Here is a 15,149-nt window from a genome sequence, read left to right as displayed (position 1 = left end):
CTATTTTACCGCGGTTAAAATAATTTTGATCGACTGAGGTTCGAGTGGCTGAACCTAGGTTCGGTCGCTTGACCAGACTCAATAATAAAAGGCATTCAAAGTAGTTCAATCGCAAGTATTATGCTTCGGTAGCCCGAATCAAAGTCAGTAGCCTTTGTTCGTGACTTTGGGTGCCCGATCTTTCAGTTGGTGGACCGAACTCAAGTGTTCGGTTGCCCGGGGTTCTTTTTGAACTAAAATGATCGGTCGCCCGAGTTGGTGAACTATCCCTTTCGAGGGATTCGACCGCCCGTGGATGATGTGTGCATTTATGGATTGGTCACTCGAGAGCCTGGTCAACCTGTTAACTTGTCAACTATCGGGTGCCCGAGGTGTTTTGAACTCTAGGGGTTCGGTCACCCAAGCTCTCTTAAGTTGCTTAGAAATGTTCAATTCAAGCACAATTTCACCACTCATATATATATATATATTATATGCTATGTGTGTGAGTGTTGGGACCTAGAATCTTACTATGACCTTATTGAGCTTACCATATATCCAATATGCATGATGTGCAGGTAAGGTAAATAAAAACCACATCCTAAGTTACTATTACAGACCCATATTACAACTATTGAATTTACAATTACAAATATGAAAGGTCTTCAGGGTCTTCTAATTGCTTCAAGTGTCTTTCCTTGGGATGTTCATTTAAAACTGCACAAACACTTGACAATTATCAAATACCTGAGTATTTGTCATTATCAAAATTGGGTACAACCTATAAGGTTAACATTCTCCCCATTTTTTATGATGATAAATACACCACGCAAAAAATGAGTATAGCCTTAAGAGGCTCTAACAATGTGCATCATGTATTTAACCCAATTTTCTGTCCCTACATCTCTTCATTTTGGCAACAGCAAAAAGGGCCATAAGAGATAAGAATGTTATGCAATGGGTAAGTAGAATATTTATACATTAAAAGTTTTGGAAAGATTTAGAAAATTTTCGGTAAAGTGTTGTTTATAAATGAGACTTTCCAAAACAAATCCTGTATAAATAATATCATATTTGAGTTTATAATTTCCTAACAGTTTATCCACAACTACTCAAATAGTTCCAATATGATCAGGCAATAAAACATAAAACTCAATATTATTATGTTGTAGATATAAGAATCATACACACAGGCAATAAGCAATATTTACAAAGTCTAAGGCAATAAGGGATGTCAACAATAATCTTAGTTGCTAAGACTCGTAAATTTTATTAGAGAGCTCCCCCTAAATTTATACAAACTATGATATATCTAAAAAGCCTCTCTACTGTGCACTAGACCCAACTCATGTCTTATCTATATGAACTTATCTTTGGGAAGTGGATTAGTGAAAATGTCTGCTCATTGTTCATTAGTGCATACAAGCTCAAGAGCCGCATCTACTTTTTGCACATGAACACGAAAAAAATGATGTCTAATCTCAATGTATTTATTTCGTAAATATGAGATAAGATTTTTAGAGATGTTGATTGCACTAGTATTATCACATTTAATCGGTATTGTATCATAATGCAACCCAAAATTCATAAGTTATTATTTCATATAAAAAGTTTGAGCACAACAACTTCCAGCTGCAATATATTCAGCTTTGGTTGTGGATAAGACAACTGAATTTTGTTTCTTGGAAAACCAAAAAACAAGAGATTGTCCTAAATAGTGACAAGTGTCACTGGTACTTTTTTATTAATCTTACTACCAACAAAGTCAGCATCAGTGTAACTAACAATTTCAAAAGTAGTATGCTTAGAGTACCGCAAGCCTAACTCGATAATTCCAACTAAATACCTAAGGATTCGTTTAATAGCTTTTAGATGAGATTCCTTAGGGGCAGTCTGAAACCTAACACATATACACACACTAAACATAATGTAGCAGTGAGATATAGGAGACTCCCAATCATGCCACGATACAATTTTACGTCAACAGGAATTTCTTGCTCATCTTTATCAAACTTAATGGAAAAGTTCAAAGGTGTAACAAGAATTTTACAATCTTCCATATTAAATTTCTTTAGCAAGTCCCTAATATATTTAGATTGGCATATGAAAGTTTCGTGATCAGCTTGTTTAATTTATAACCCTAAGAAGAAACTAAGTTCACCCATCATGCTCATTTCTGAACAAGGAGCATATCATCATTTTTGGATTTAATGAAAAGTGTAGTGTCAATTTTGCCATGGGTAAATCCATTTTCTAATAGAAAATCACTAAACCTCTCATACAAAGTTCTAGGAGCTTGTTTCAATCCATACAAGACCTTAAACAATCGGTAAATATGATTTGGATATTTATGATTTTCAAAACTGGGTGGTTGTTCTATATATATTTCTTCATTAATATAACCATTTAGAAAAGTGTTTTTAACATCCATTTGAAACAATTTAAAAATTTTTTAAAAAGCAAAAGCAAGTAGCATATGAATGACTTCTAACCTAACAACAAGAGCATATGTTTTATCAAAGTCAATCCCTTCCTGCTGGCTATACCCTTGGGCAACTAGTATAGCTTTATTCCTAGTTACTACCTCATTCTCATTTTTCTTATTTCTATACACCCATTTAGTTCTAATAATTGTGTGATCAGTAGGCCTAGGAACTAGAGTCCACACTTTGCTTTCTTTCAAATTGATTAAGTTCTTCTTGCATGGACATCACCCAAGACTCATCCTCTATGGCTTCTTTAATATTTTTAGGTTCTTTTTGGGATAAGAAAGTATAATGATTCACTGAATTTCTTAAGGAGGATCTTGTGACTACACCACGGGATGGTTCACCAATGATTTGATCTATATGATGATTTCTAATGAATTTCCAATCTCTAGGCAACTTCTGATTTTCATTATCTTTAGATGATTTTTCATTTTCTTCTGTGTTTTCACTTGCATTGTTTTTAAGAGATAATTTATCTAAGCATTTTCTAATGTTAATATCGTCTTCATCTTTCTTAGAAAATGGATTAAATTCATCAAATACAACATGAATAGATTCAATGACAATTATTAATGTTCTTTTGTTGAAAACCCTATATGTTTTACTATTAAGTGCATAACTTAGGAAAATACCTTCATCAGATTTAGAGTCAAATTTTCCTAAGTGTTCATTATCCCTAAGCACAAAGCATTTACAATCAAACACATGAAAATAGGAAATATTAGGTTTATGATTGTTCCACAATTCATAAGGGGTTTTATTAATTGACGGTCTAATCAACACATTATTCATAACATAACATGCAGTATTAATGGCCTCGGCCCAAAAATATTTTAGTAAGTTATGTTCATTCAGCATAGTTCCACCTATTTCTTACAGTGACCTATTCTTTCTTTTTACTACACCGTTTTGTTGAGGTGTCCTAGGTGTAGAAAAGTTATATTAGTTAATAATGATGATAGGGCAAAATAAATAAGCAAAGGATGAAAGTAAAAGAAAACAAGCAGGTGAAAATAAAAACTGAAATTTAGAATCCTTCAATAATTTTAAATTGAATAAAATAAGCAGTTCATGTAAGCAAAATAGTTTGGTTGTTCCTAAGAATACAAAACTAAGAACAGTAAAAATTCCAAATAATAACATTTTTTTGTTGATAGAAAAAGAAAAATTATAAAGATATGAATGAAAATATGAATGACGAGGCTTTAAAAATAAATATAACAAAAAAAAACCTACTAATAAGAATTATAAATTGAGAGAATCCTAAAGATAGATTACACAATATTAAACTGAAAAATTCATTCTTATAGTTGAAAAGTACATTTAGCTACCAACATATGCATCTATCTTTTACTGTTGGTAGCTAAGTGTACTTTCCAACTGTAAGAATGAATTTTTCAGTTTAATATTGTGTAATCAATTGGTGTACTCGTTTCTTCCAAACTTTCTTTTAAAATTCTCAATTCTGAAAATAAATCAAAACCATTAATATATGAATGTGTTCCATATTTTAAAATATTCTCAAGTATCAAATATTTTTGTTTCAAATTATTCTCATCTAATGATTTTAATATTTTTAAATCGTATAAAAAATCAAAAATATTCTCATATGTTTGAAATTGTTCAAATCTACTTTCAAGTGAAATAATAGCTTGATCTATTATGTATAAGAAAAAATTAATTCTAAAAGATTTTTCAGCTAAGTATGTTGTATCATCACTAGCATTCTCATCAAATTATTTTTTTCTACTAATTACACGTTTTTTTGCAAAATATAGTTTCAATATTCATTTCAAGTGCAATCTCTTTTACTGAAATCATAAAAGATATAAATCCATTCTCCCTATAATTTTTTAAAAAAACAATAAGACCTTTTAATTGATTAATGGCGACATCAATACGCATATCTTTTGATTGTAAATTTACTAACACAATTAACAGCAAATAGCATGTCATACCAAATCATCATTCCTAGTAAGAATTCAAAATTTTCCTTTTCATGAGTTCTATACAATAAGATTCACTCTTTGTTTTTGGATCATCGCTAGTTTTTTTCTAATTAAAGTAAAACATCTCTAATTTGAGAAGTTTGAAACCTTATTGCTTTAACACTTTCTATTTGACTTTTCTAACGTGTTTGTGATAATGATTTTACAGTTAAATTTGATACATATTCGGTTAAACTTTTCCATCGTTTTGTAGAAGAAGAAAATAATGTATATATTCGTTGTACTACTCCAAAAAAAAGTTATAACTTTAGAACAACAATTAGTCATATCACAAAGTATTAGATTAAGACTATAACAACCACACGGAGTGTAAAATGCTCTTGGATTTATATCTAATAGTATCTTTTGTACACCTTATTGTTTTCCTTTCATATTAGATCCATTATCATATCCTTGCCCTCTTATATTCTCAATACCAAGTTCAAATTTTTGTATGACATTTATTAATTCATTAAAAAGTCATTCTCCTGACGTATCATCTACTTTTAGAAATTCTATAAAATGTTCTTCTATTTTATTTAGACTTGTACAAAGATTCAAATATCGTATTATTAAAGATATTTGTTCTTGATAAATTACATTCGGAGTGCAATCGAGTATGATTGAATATTTTGTTTCATTGATTTGCTTCATAATTTTCTTTTTAATATTAAGAGTTAACAAATTTATTAATTCATTTTGTATATTATGACCAAGATAATGATTATGAATTTCATCATGTTAAAAACATCGAATATGTTCTTTTATTATTGGATCAAATTTTGCTATCATTTCAATTAATAAAAAAAATCTCATTATTTTCTTGATAAATTCGTTCATTTTCCCCACGAAATGTCAAATTATTTTTAGCAAGAGTTTTCACAATAGAAATAATTCTCAATAATACTTTTTTCTAGTGTTCTTTTTCTTTGTTAATTTGTTCTTCCATATTTTTATCAATTGTTATATTTTTTAACAATCTTAACTCTAAATCAGCCCATTTACTCATATTGAAAATATGTTCTTCACTAATTTCGTGACTTTTAAGCTTAGTACTAAGATTTTTCCAATCTTTACACCCTTCATTAGCTAGTTGTTGGTTATTTAATTTTTGGCCAAATAACTTACAACAAAAATAAAATACTTTATCTAAATCTTTAGAATATATAAGTTATTTTCTATCATGTTTCTCTCCATTTTATAATTTTCGAATATAATATATATTTAAAAAATGTCTTGAATTTTCATCTTTTGGAAAAATTAAATCATTATCCCTAATAGGACCTTTTTTAACTAATAAATTTCGTAATTTGGTATCTATATTTTCCCAATATTTTGGATCATAATTATTATCATCATTATTTATTTTTTCTTCTTCTATATTTTTAAAATGTCTTTCAAAAGAAATACCATTAGTTAGCATTTCTTGTATATTATTATTATTATTATTATTATTATTATTATTATTATAGATTCTAATTCCATCTCTGGAATTGATTGCTCGTTTTTTGGACGATTTTCATCTTACTCATTTATATTTTATTTAGAAGTAAAAATAAATTTATCAAGAGCTCTCTTTTGAGATGACACTAATTCTTCTTTTTTTTTTTTTTTTCTTTTTCCATTTTTCATATCCGAATTCATATTTTCTCATTGACATAATTAAATTTCAAAATTAATACTAACTATAAATTGACAAATTATGTAAACAAATAAAAAAAAATTTTAATAAATCTATAGAAATAATAGATTGAAACAGTATAATATGATTATTATTATTATTATTATTATTGCAAATCAATCGACGAGTGAGGCTTTAGAGATATTGGACTTTTGCCGGATACAACGCTCTAGCCTCAAAACTTCCAAAATCTAAGAAAAAATTGAAAAAAAAAAATCATAGTGAAAACAATAGAAAAATAATACACAAACATTGAAATCAAAATTAGGGTTGATGAAAATTACGAAGAATCGAATGTCCGAAGATGATGAACACAAGAGTTAAAAGTAAAAATCATAGAGAGGCCAAGAGATGAGAGTGAAAGAGTGTGAGAGATGGAAAGATTTTTTTAAAGAGGCTAAGAAAGAGAGATGAGAGTAATAGATAAAAATATAATAAAGTTGTTAGTTGGGAAGTCAATGAGACTTGGGAAAAAAAAAAGAATTAAATTGCATTTATTTTATATTTTAAAATACAATTTCATTTATTTGTTAGTTGGAAAGTCAATGCATAATAAATAATGTTAACATTATTTAATTAAAAAAAAATTGGGGCCCTAAAAATATATTATTATATTAAAAAAATTTTGGAGGCCCAAAGATTTTTGGGCCTTAGGCGAGCACCTCAGCCGCCTAATGGAAGAGTCGGCCCTGAATTGAGTTGAGTTGGTGGGATGGGATGCATACCCTTATTTATTATTTACGAAAAAAGGAAAACAAACTTACATATATAGGGAGAAGAGACGAATGATAGAGCTAAGAAAATTTTAAAAATTTTAGGACAAAAGATACTTATCTTTTCTGTAATTATCCAAAAAAACAAGGACCTTCTTTAAGGTTTGAAAAATGCCGCAAAACTATTCTCACATTTGGACCCGTAGATACTCACACCCCCTGATGCCAATTTGTTATTAACATTCTAACGGAAGTTTAAAAAATAATTTTTTTTTTCCAATCATGCTCTCAACTGTTAAGAGTTGCTAGCTCCCTACCTAGGATATGACTCATTTATTTATTTTTTCCTTTTTTGCCCTTATTTACATAATGTCTTTAAAAATATTTTTTCCTATACTACCTTTAATTATTTTCCAGTTTTACCCTTAAGCATATGTTACCAACATCATACAATTCCTCTTTAAAAATACTTTTTCCTATATTACCTTTAATCATTTTCCTGTTTATCATTAAGCATATGTTACCAACATGATACAATTCTTCTTTAAAAATACTTTTTCCTCTTTTTGCCTTTAATCAAGTACTACAACCTGGTTCATTTGCATTTGAAAATTTTTTTTCCCTTTTCTCCCTTAATATTGCGAGATTATTTTATTGTTGAATTTTTTTCCCTATCTTTACCCTTACTAAGCCCTTTTCATTCAATCTATATTTTCAAGTCATTGTAATTAAAAATCATTCAATCTAAATGTCCTCTAAGATTGTCTGAAACTCAGAACTTAAGACCAAGAAAGAGCTCAAAACTTAGGATTTTCTGAAACCCAGGGACTACAGGGGACAACTCATCGCAGTAGATTTAGAGAAAGTGTTAGAGATGGAGCCAGAGACAGTTGGAGATGATGCGTTACTGAGTCAAGAAAACGCATGGAATTATCTCTTCATTATTTTCCCCATTGTAACTCTCATTTGTGATTAATTTTTATCTTAAATGTAATTTATTCCAAGCCACTATAAAGGGAGGGCTGTGGAAGATATTATATTGAAGCACAGTAGCTCAGAATAGCATAGCAGTGTAGAGAGAGCACATAGAGTGCAGAGAGAGCTAAGAGGAAGAAGGGAGGAAGAGAGAGAGAGAGAGAGAGAGAGAGAGAGAGAGAGAGAGAATTGTAACATTTTCCGGCAAGTTATTGAATAGTTGGTGTGTGCTCCGTGGACGTAGGTCGTTCTTGACCGAACCACGTAAAATTCTTGGTGTCATTCTCATCTGGATGCTCACAGGGTCCTAACAAGTGGTATCAGAGCCTGGTTGGAGCAGAAAATCCAGATCGGAAGTGATCCCCAAATTCAGAGCTCTGTCCAGTACATCGAAAGTGTGTTTTGAGGCCACCATTGTATTCTTCTCATCGAGACGAAGAGAAAGGTGCCCGTCGGAGCTCGAACGGAGTTTAGACAAGCCTGCACGCGCCCCCATGCTCCTTGCCGGAGCAAGATGTTTCTTCATGTGCCGTCCACGCGCCGGCCAACATCTCCTCACGCGCTGCACGCACCACACGCGTCTTCTTCGCCCGTTCCACCTCGACCCGACCCGAAGAGAACCCGACCCGAACCTGCAGGTGACTCAGATCCGGGTGAACCCGAGATCCGGTTCCTGACCCGGGTCTATCCTCAGCGCCACGTCACGCGCAGCAGGGCCACATCAGCAGGAGTGCCACGCGGCAGAGGCGCCACGTAAGCAGGCGCTGACACGTCATCAAGTGGGTCCCATTGACACGTCAGCTCCACGCCAGCAGGTGGACCCCATCGCCACATCATCAAGTGGACCCCACTGCCACGTCAGCAGCACATCGCAGTGCCACGTTAGCGCCACGTCATCAGTTTGACCAGGTTTGACTGAAAACTTTGATTGAGCTTTTCGGGGTCGTTTTAGGTCTGTTTTTTAAGCGATTCGAACCATTTCTAGGGTTTTCAATCATTCTAGATCCATCCGTGCTATCCATTTGAGCTAATTCCATCTCTAGATTAGAAAACCGAGATGTCAAATGAAAAGAGCTCAAAAATCGAAATGTTCAAAAGGAACAATTTCGGTTTCTGGAAGATGCAGATAGAAGACTATTTGTTTGGGAAGGAATTGCACTTGCCATTGAAGGGTAAGCCAACATCCATGAACGAGGACGAGTGGGAGTTGCTTGATCGAAAAGCCCTTTGAGCCATCAGAATGACGTTGTCAAAATCTATAGCGTTCAATATCAAGCATATAACATCCACCAAGTCTCTAATGGATGCGCTCTCAAATATGTACGAGCAGCCTTCAGCCGCAAATAAGGCACATCTCATAAAAATACTATTTACGATGAATATGTCTGCAGGTGAGAGTTTCAGCAGGCATCTAAATAACTTCAATGAGTTGTCTGATAAACTCGCCTTAGTAGGGATAATGTTTGATAATGAGATTCGGGTTCTACTGATTCTCAGTCAGCTGCCTAAAAATTGGAATGGTATCGTCACTGCCATCAGTAGCTCCGCAGGAAAATCGAAGCTTGTATATGATGAGGTCATCAACATGATTTTGACAGAGGAAATAAGAATGCATCCGAACCATAGCTCCAATTCGAGTTTAGCCTTGAACGTGGATAATCGAGGCAGAGGAAACAGACATAGACGATCAAACAACCGCGGTAAATCTAGGCCGAGAAATCCCAGAGGTACTCAAGACACAGGTTCTCAGAACACTAAAGCTATTGAGTGCTGGAACTGTGGAAAGACTGGTCATTACAGGAATCAGTGCAGGAGTCAGAAGAAGGAATTCGAGACGAGGGCAAAGACAGAAGCAAATATTGCTTCCGAGAATGATGAGATGTTGATCTGCTCTTTGGAGAGCAAGCAAGAGTCTTAGGTCTTAGACTCCGGAGCCTCATTTCATGCCACATGCTGCAGAGATTGCCTAGAAGAGTACACACCAGGTAATTTTGGTAAGGTGTACCTTGGCAACGATCAACCTTACAACGTAACCGGCAAAGGAGTTGTGAAGATTAGTATAAATGGGTCAGTATGGAAACTGAAGGATGTCAGGTATATTTCAGACCTGAGAAAGAATTTGATCTCAGTTGGTCAGCTGGCAGATGAGGGATACACGACGAAATTCATTGGCGATGAATGGAAAGTCTTAAAGGGTGTACTAACGATTGTGCGAGGTAAGAAAAGTGGAACACTTTTTCTAACCTCCAATACCTCCATGTCTATTTTAGTTGCTGCAGGAAATGACGACAGCAACATCTGGCACCAATGACTTGGTTATATGAGCGAGAAATGACTCAGGGTGGTGCACTCAAAGGAAAAATTAAGTGGTTTACAGTCAGTGCAGGTTGACATGTGTGAGGATTACATAGTTAGGAAAAAGAAGAGGGTTAGTTTCTAGATAAACACCCATGAATGTGTTGGGACACATCAGCAGAATACCGAGAATCCTCAGGTGGAGGAACCAGTGGAGCATATTATCGCACCACCATCTCCTACTCCAGCTCCGCAGCTTAGGAGATCTACTTGGTCTCATATACCAGACAGAAGGTATATTGATTACTTACTTCCTATAGATGGAGGAGTGCCCGAATGCTACGATGAGGCATGTCAGGTGGCAGATATGAGCAAATGGGAGCTTGTGATGAAGGATGAGATGAAATCCCTCACCTCCAACAGAATGTGGAAGTTGCCCAAAGGCCTTTATAACAAGTGGGTGTATAGAATCGAAGAGGAGCATGACGACTTCAGAAGGTACAAACCTCAGCTGGTAGTCAAAGGCTTTGAGCAGAAGAAAGGGATTGACTACACCGGCTTTTTTACACCAGTTGTGAAGTTGACAGCTATCAGATTTGTCCGCAGAAATCGAGCAGGCAGAAAGGTGGCGACTACAGAGAAGCTGAAGTTGTGCTCAACTTCAGTTGGTCTTCATGTTTGAAGACACATGTTATGAGCACATCATTTATTCATGATACTCTGGTTGAGAAGGTGTCTTTATCTCCAAGTGGGAGATTGTTAGAGATGGAGCCAGAGACAGCTGGAGATGATGCGTTGCTGAGTCAAGAAAACGTGTGGAATTATCTCTTCATTATCAATCCCATTGTAACTCTCATTTGTGATTAATTTTTATCTTAAATATAATTTATTCCAAGCCACTATAAAAGGAGGGCTGTGGAAGATATTATATTGAAGCACAGTAGCTCAAAATAGCACAGCAGTGTAGAGAGAACACGGAGAGTGTAGAGTGAGCTGAGAGGAAGAAGGGAGGAAGAGAGAGAGAGAGAGAGAGAGAGAGAGAGAGAGAGAGAGAGAATTGTAACATTTTTCGACGAGTTATTGAATAGTTGGTGTGTGCTCTGTGGACGTAGGTCGTTCTTGACCAAACCACGTAAAATTCTTGGTGTCATTCTCATCTGGATGCTCACTGGGTCCTAACAAAAAAACCCAAAAAAAGAAGCTGAAGAGGAGAGACAAAGGAATAACGTCTAAACAAAATTACTTATAATATTGTAGGAAAATGGATATTGCAGAAATTGAAATGGGTCAAATCTTGTTGAATGCAATAGTGTCACAGCTCTGTGGACATTATCTTCAGTTTCTTTTATCTCATAATCAATTGGAGCCAGTTTTGCTACCAAAAAAAAAAAAAAAATGTAGATGCAAAATTGTCAAGGATCTTAATCTCAATTTATGCTGCAAGCATAAGAAAAATATCTAAGGTCGAAGAATAGGGCATTAGAGCAGTAGAAAAATCATACATGCTCCTCACAAAAGATCGAGCATTTCGACACAACCTCTACTAATTTTCAAAGCAAAACAAAAACATCAGCTATCCACAACTTTGGCCAAATATTTTTACCATCCTTTTTTTAATAGTCGATACAAAGAAATGGTGCGAATTTAACTCGAATCCTCCAAGACTTAAATGTGCATTTAGAAATAATGATGACAAGTTATCACTCTCAAAAATTATATATTCAACACAACATGCCTGCAAAGAGAGAAAGGATGTACATGTAATTCTCGATAATTATAGAGAGAAAATAAAGAATTATACGTATGATATGTCCAAGAATTTTTGTTCCACCGAGCATTATTATATAAGCGATGCCCCATAAACAAAAATAATTCGAAGGGGCTGAAATTGTGGTTTGTTAAACTTCAGATAAAATTGTGCAAAATTAGTTAATTAATAGTACATAAATTTATTACATTCTAATAAATTTTGCACAAATTTAAATTAAAAAGAGCACCATATTTTTCAACAAAACATTTCCAGATTAACTAAATATAGTAATTACATTAAAAAACAACTTTAGATGTATTTTAATTTTAATTTTTAATATTTATTTATTTTTTCTTTAATTTTATTTTCGAATTAAATGATTAATTTTCTAAAACATCCATCGTTAGTCTTATTAAAAAACAGTACTGGTACCAAAAAGTTATGCTGGTGGGACTCAAACTCAGGTGAGGAAAGTTGATTCGTTGTCTTTTTAAGAAAAAACAAAAAATAATAGTTAGAAAAATAAATATACTAATTACTTACAGATATGACGTCAAATATATTCATTACAAGTAAAAAGTCCAAAGCTTTTAAAGCAACGCCAATCACTCATTAGGTCACTGTCCCATCATCCTTGTGCTAGCAAATTGATTGACGAGGCTCATTTCACAACGAACAACTTAACCATCATCCACTGGAAAAGAAAAGAAGAAATAAATTAATTAAATAATCAAGAGATAAACAAAATATTTCCGTTGCCGGGACTTGAACCCGGGTCTCTCGGGTGAGAGCCGAGTATCCTGACCAACTAGACTACAACGGATTGTTTCTGCTTTTATGCTAAGTTTAATATCAATCTATTAAATATGCTTTTTTCTTTCACCCATAAAGTTGTCTTTCCCCTTGTCCATTTGTTCAATTACTATGAAAATAAGGAATTTGTTAATTTCTCTTTTCGGGTTTTCGAGTGTTTGAAGGATTTCAGTTAAAGAGTTATATGGGTTTTAATGAACTATTTGTAACCTTACCAATTGTACCTCCTTTTTTTTTTTAACTAAAGGAGGATGACACTTCCAATTATTTATTGATATACCCTTATTTTTTACGGAAGAATATCGTGGTTACATGACAATTATTGAGATATTACATATAAAAAAAACATTAAAAATCTCCCCAAAACAACATCAATAACTGACTAAAATAGGACTATAAATCCAACCAAAACTAAATAAGAAACAAATCTAAACAGGCTTAGCAAAAACAAAAATAATAAAATAAACTAATATCAAAAAATTTAAACCAACCAAACAAAAATCGAGACGATGAATCAATTGCACTTCACTGAGAAGTATCGTTTGCTTTCAAAATTTTCACTATAAAACATATCTCCTAAGATTGAAGGTTAAATTATATGTTTAATATAGAATGATGATAAGATGACTTCATTAAATTTTTAAAACCCTTATCAAAGTAGATTACATCTTTGTGTAGAATCTACCTATTGGATGGTACCTCTAAAGTGGCTATGACAACAATTAAATTGTTTAAGTCTATCTTTAATTAGATATTATCTGCTTTTGTCCATTAGTGGTCACATTTTTTGTCTCTAAACCCACTTTATTAGAGTTTATTGACGCACAGTGATTTTAATCTTCCGATCAAAAAAATAAATAGTACAAAGAATATTCACAGAAAAAAATGTAAACGAAAGATTTTACGTGATTCGGCAAGATTGCCTATGTAAGGACCCTAACCCGAATGAGTTTCTACATATAAATTTTTCAGCGGATGTAAATAAATCTAAATTATTTTTATTACCAGAGTACTAATTAACTTTATTACAATTATATGTCTCAACTATTAAAATGTAAAATTCTAAAATTCTAAAATACACAAACATATTCTAAATTGTATTATGCTAAATTTTTTTATTCTGTTATATTATTTCTACTCCTGCCCATGCACTTGCTACTCCATATTTCTGGTACGTTCCTCAAAATGATCTAAAATGTAAAATAATGATTGGGTGAGACGACGCTCAGTAAATAAATAAGATTATTATTAGTGTGTGATCGAAATAAACTTTCATTATTTCATAAAATAATATTTAATACTATAACTTCAAAAATGGTTTTAAAATAAATGTAAATTTAAAATTTTCTGCATAAAAGCTTTTACCATCAACTACAACAGTAAAATTTTATAATCATATATTATAACTGTTAAACTGAACTTTTTAACTTTTAAAATTATAACTATAATATTCAATCATGTATATATATACTTTTCCGTATTAAATCATTAACTAGGCACAAAAATGCCCCTGTTCACATAAACATATATTTTTCCTTCAATTCATCAATAGTTCTATATACATCATTAAATATGTATATACATGTACTGTAAAAATCATCCTTAGACCTATTAATCGTAAGTCATGTTTACCCCCATGGCTGAGTTGTACGGTTCGGAGATTGGACTTAACTGGCTGGCCGGCCAAATTAAATCAACGCACATCATCATTAAGTGAGATTTTCCCTATTAAACACTGATCCGACCCAAGTGTGCACTCAGGAAAATTCACTACCATATAAAACCACTCTGTAAACAGTATGGGTGCATTCTAATTTGTTTAAATTTTAAGTTACGGTACCGAACATCTGTAACTTTAAACTTGCTTTGCCATAAGGTGTGGCTCATTTCACAATGAACAACTTAACCATCATCCACTGGAAAAAGAAATTTACTACCATATAAAACCACTCTATAAATAGTGTGACTCATTTCACAATGAACAACTTAACCATCATCCATTGGAAAAAGAAAAGAAGAAATAAATAAATTAATTAATCAAGAGATAAAAAAAATATTTCCGTTGCCGGGACTTGAACTCGGGTCTCTCGGGTGAGAACCGAGTATCCTAACCAACTAGACTACAACAGATTGTTTCTGCTTTTATACTAAGTATAATATCAATCTATTAAATCTGCCTTTTTCTTTCCCCATAAAGTTGTCTTTCCCCTTGTCCATTTGTTCAATTACTATGAAAATAAGGAATTTGCTAACTTCTCCTTTCGTGTTTTTGAGTGTTTGAAGGATTTTAGTTAAAGAGTTATATGGGTTTTAATGAACTATTTGTAACCTTACCAATTGTACCCCCTTTTTTTTTTTTCAACTAAAGGAGGGTGGCACTTCCAATTATTTATTGATATACCATCACTTTTGGCGGAGGAATACCGTGGTTACATGACAATTATTGGGAGATTACAGATAAAAAAG

At 33.0% G+C, this 15,149-nt stretch overlaps 2 non-coding genes across 2 annotated transcripts; both read right to left on the bottom strand.

Annotated features, from left to right (window-relative positions):
- Positions 1–12,620: 12,620 nt before the first annotated feature.
- Positions 12,621–12,693, bottom strand: TRNAE-CUC (transfer RNA glutamic acid (anticodon CUC)). The gene has a single exon. It is a non-coding gene; the product is annotated as a tRNA-Glu (tRNA).
- Positions 12,694–14,740: 2,047 nt separating this feature from the next.
- Positions 14,741–14,813, bottom strand: TRNAE-CUC (transfer RNA glutamic acid (anticodon CUC)). Its single transcript has one exon. It is a non-coding gene; the product is annotated as a tRNA-Glu (tRNA).
- Positions 14,814–15,149: the final 336 nt, after the last annotated feature.

Source organism: Malania oleifera, chromosome 9, assembly GCF_029873635.1.
Source record: "Malania oleifera isolate guangnan ecotype guangnan chromosome 9, ASM2987363v1, whole genome shotgun sequence".
NCBI lineage: Eukaryota > Viridiplantae > Streptophyta > Magnoliopsida > Santalales > Ximeniaceae > Malania > Malania oleifera.
Note: the sequence above shows the minus strand (reverse complement) of the source record. Positions and strands in the feature narration are given on the sequence as shown.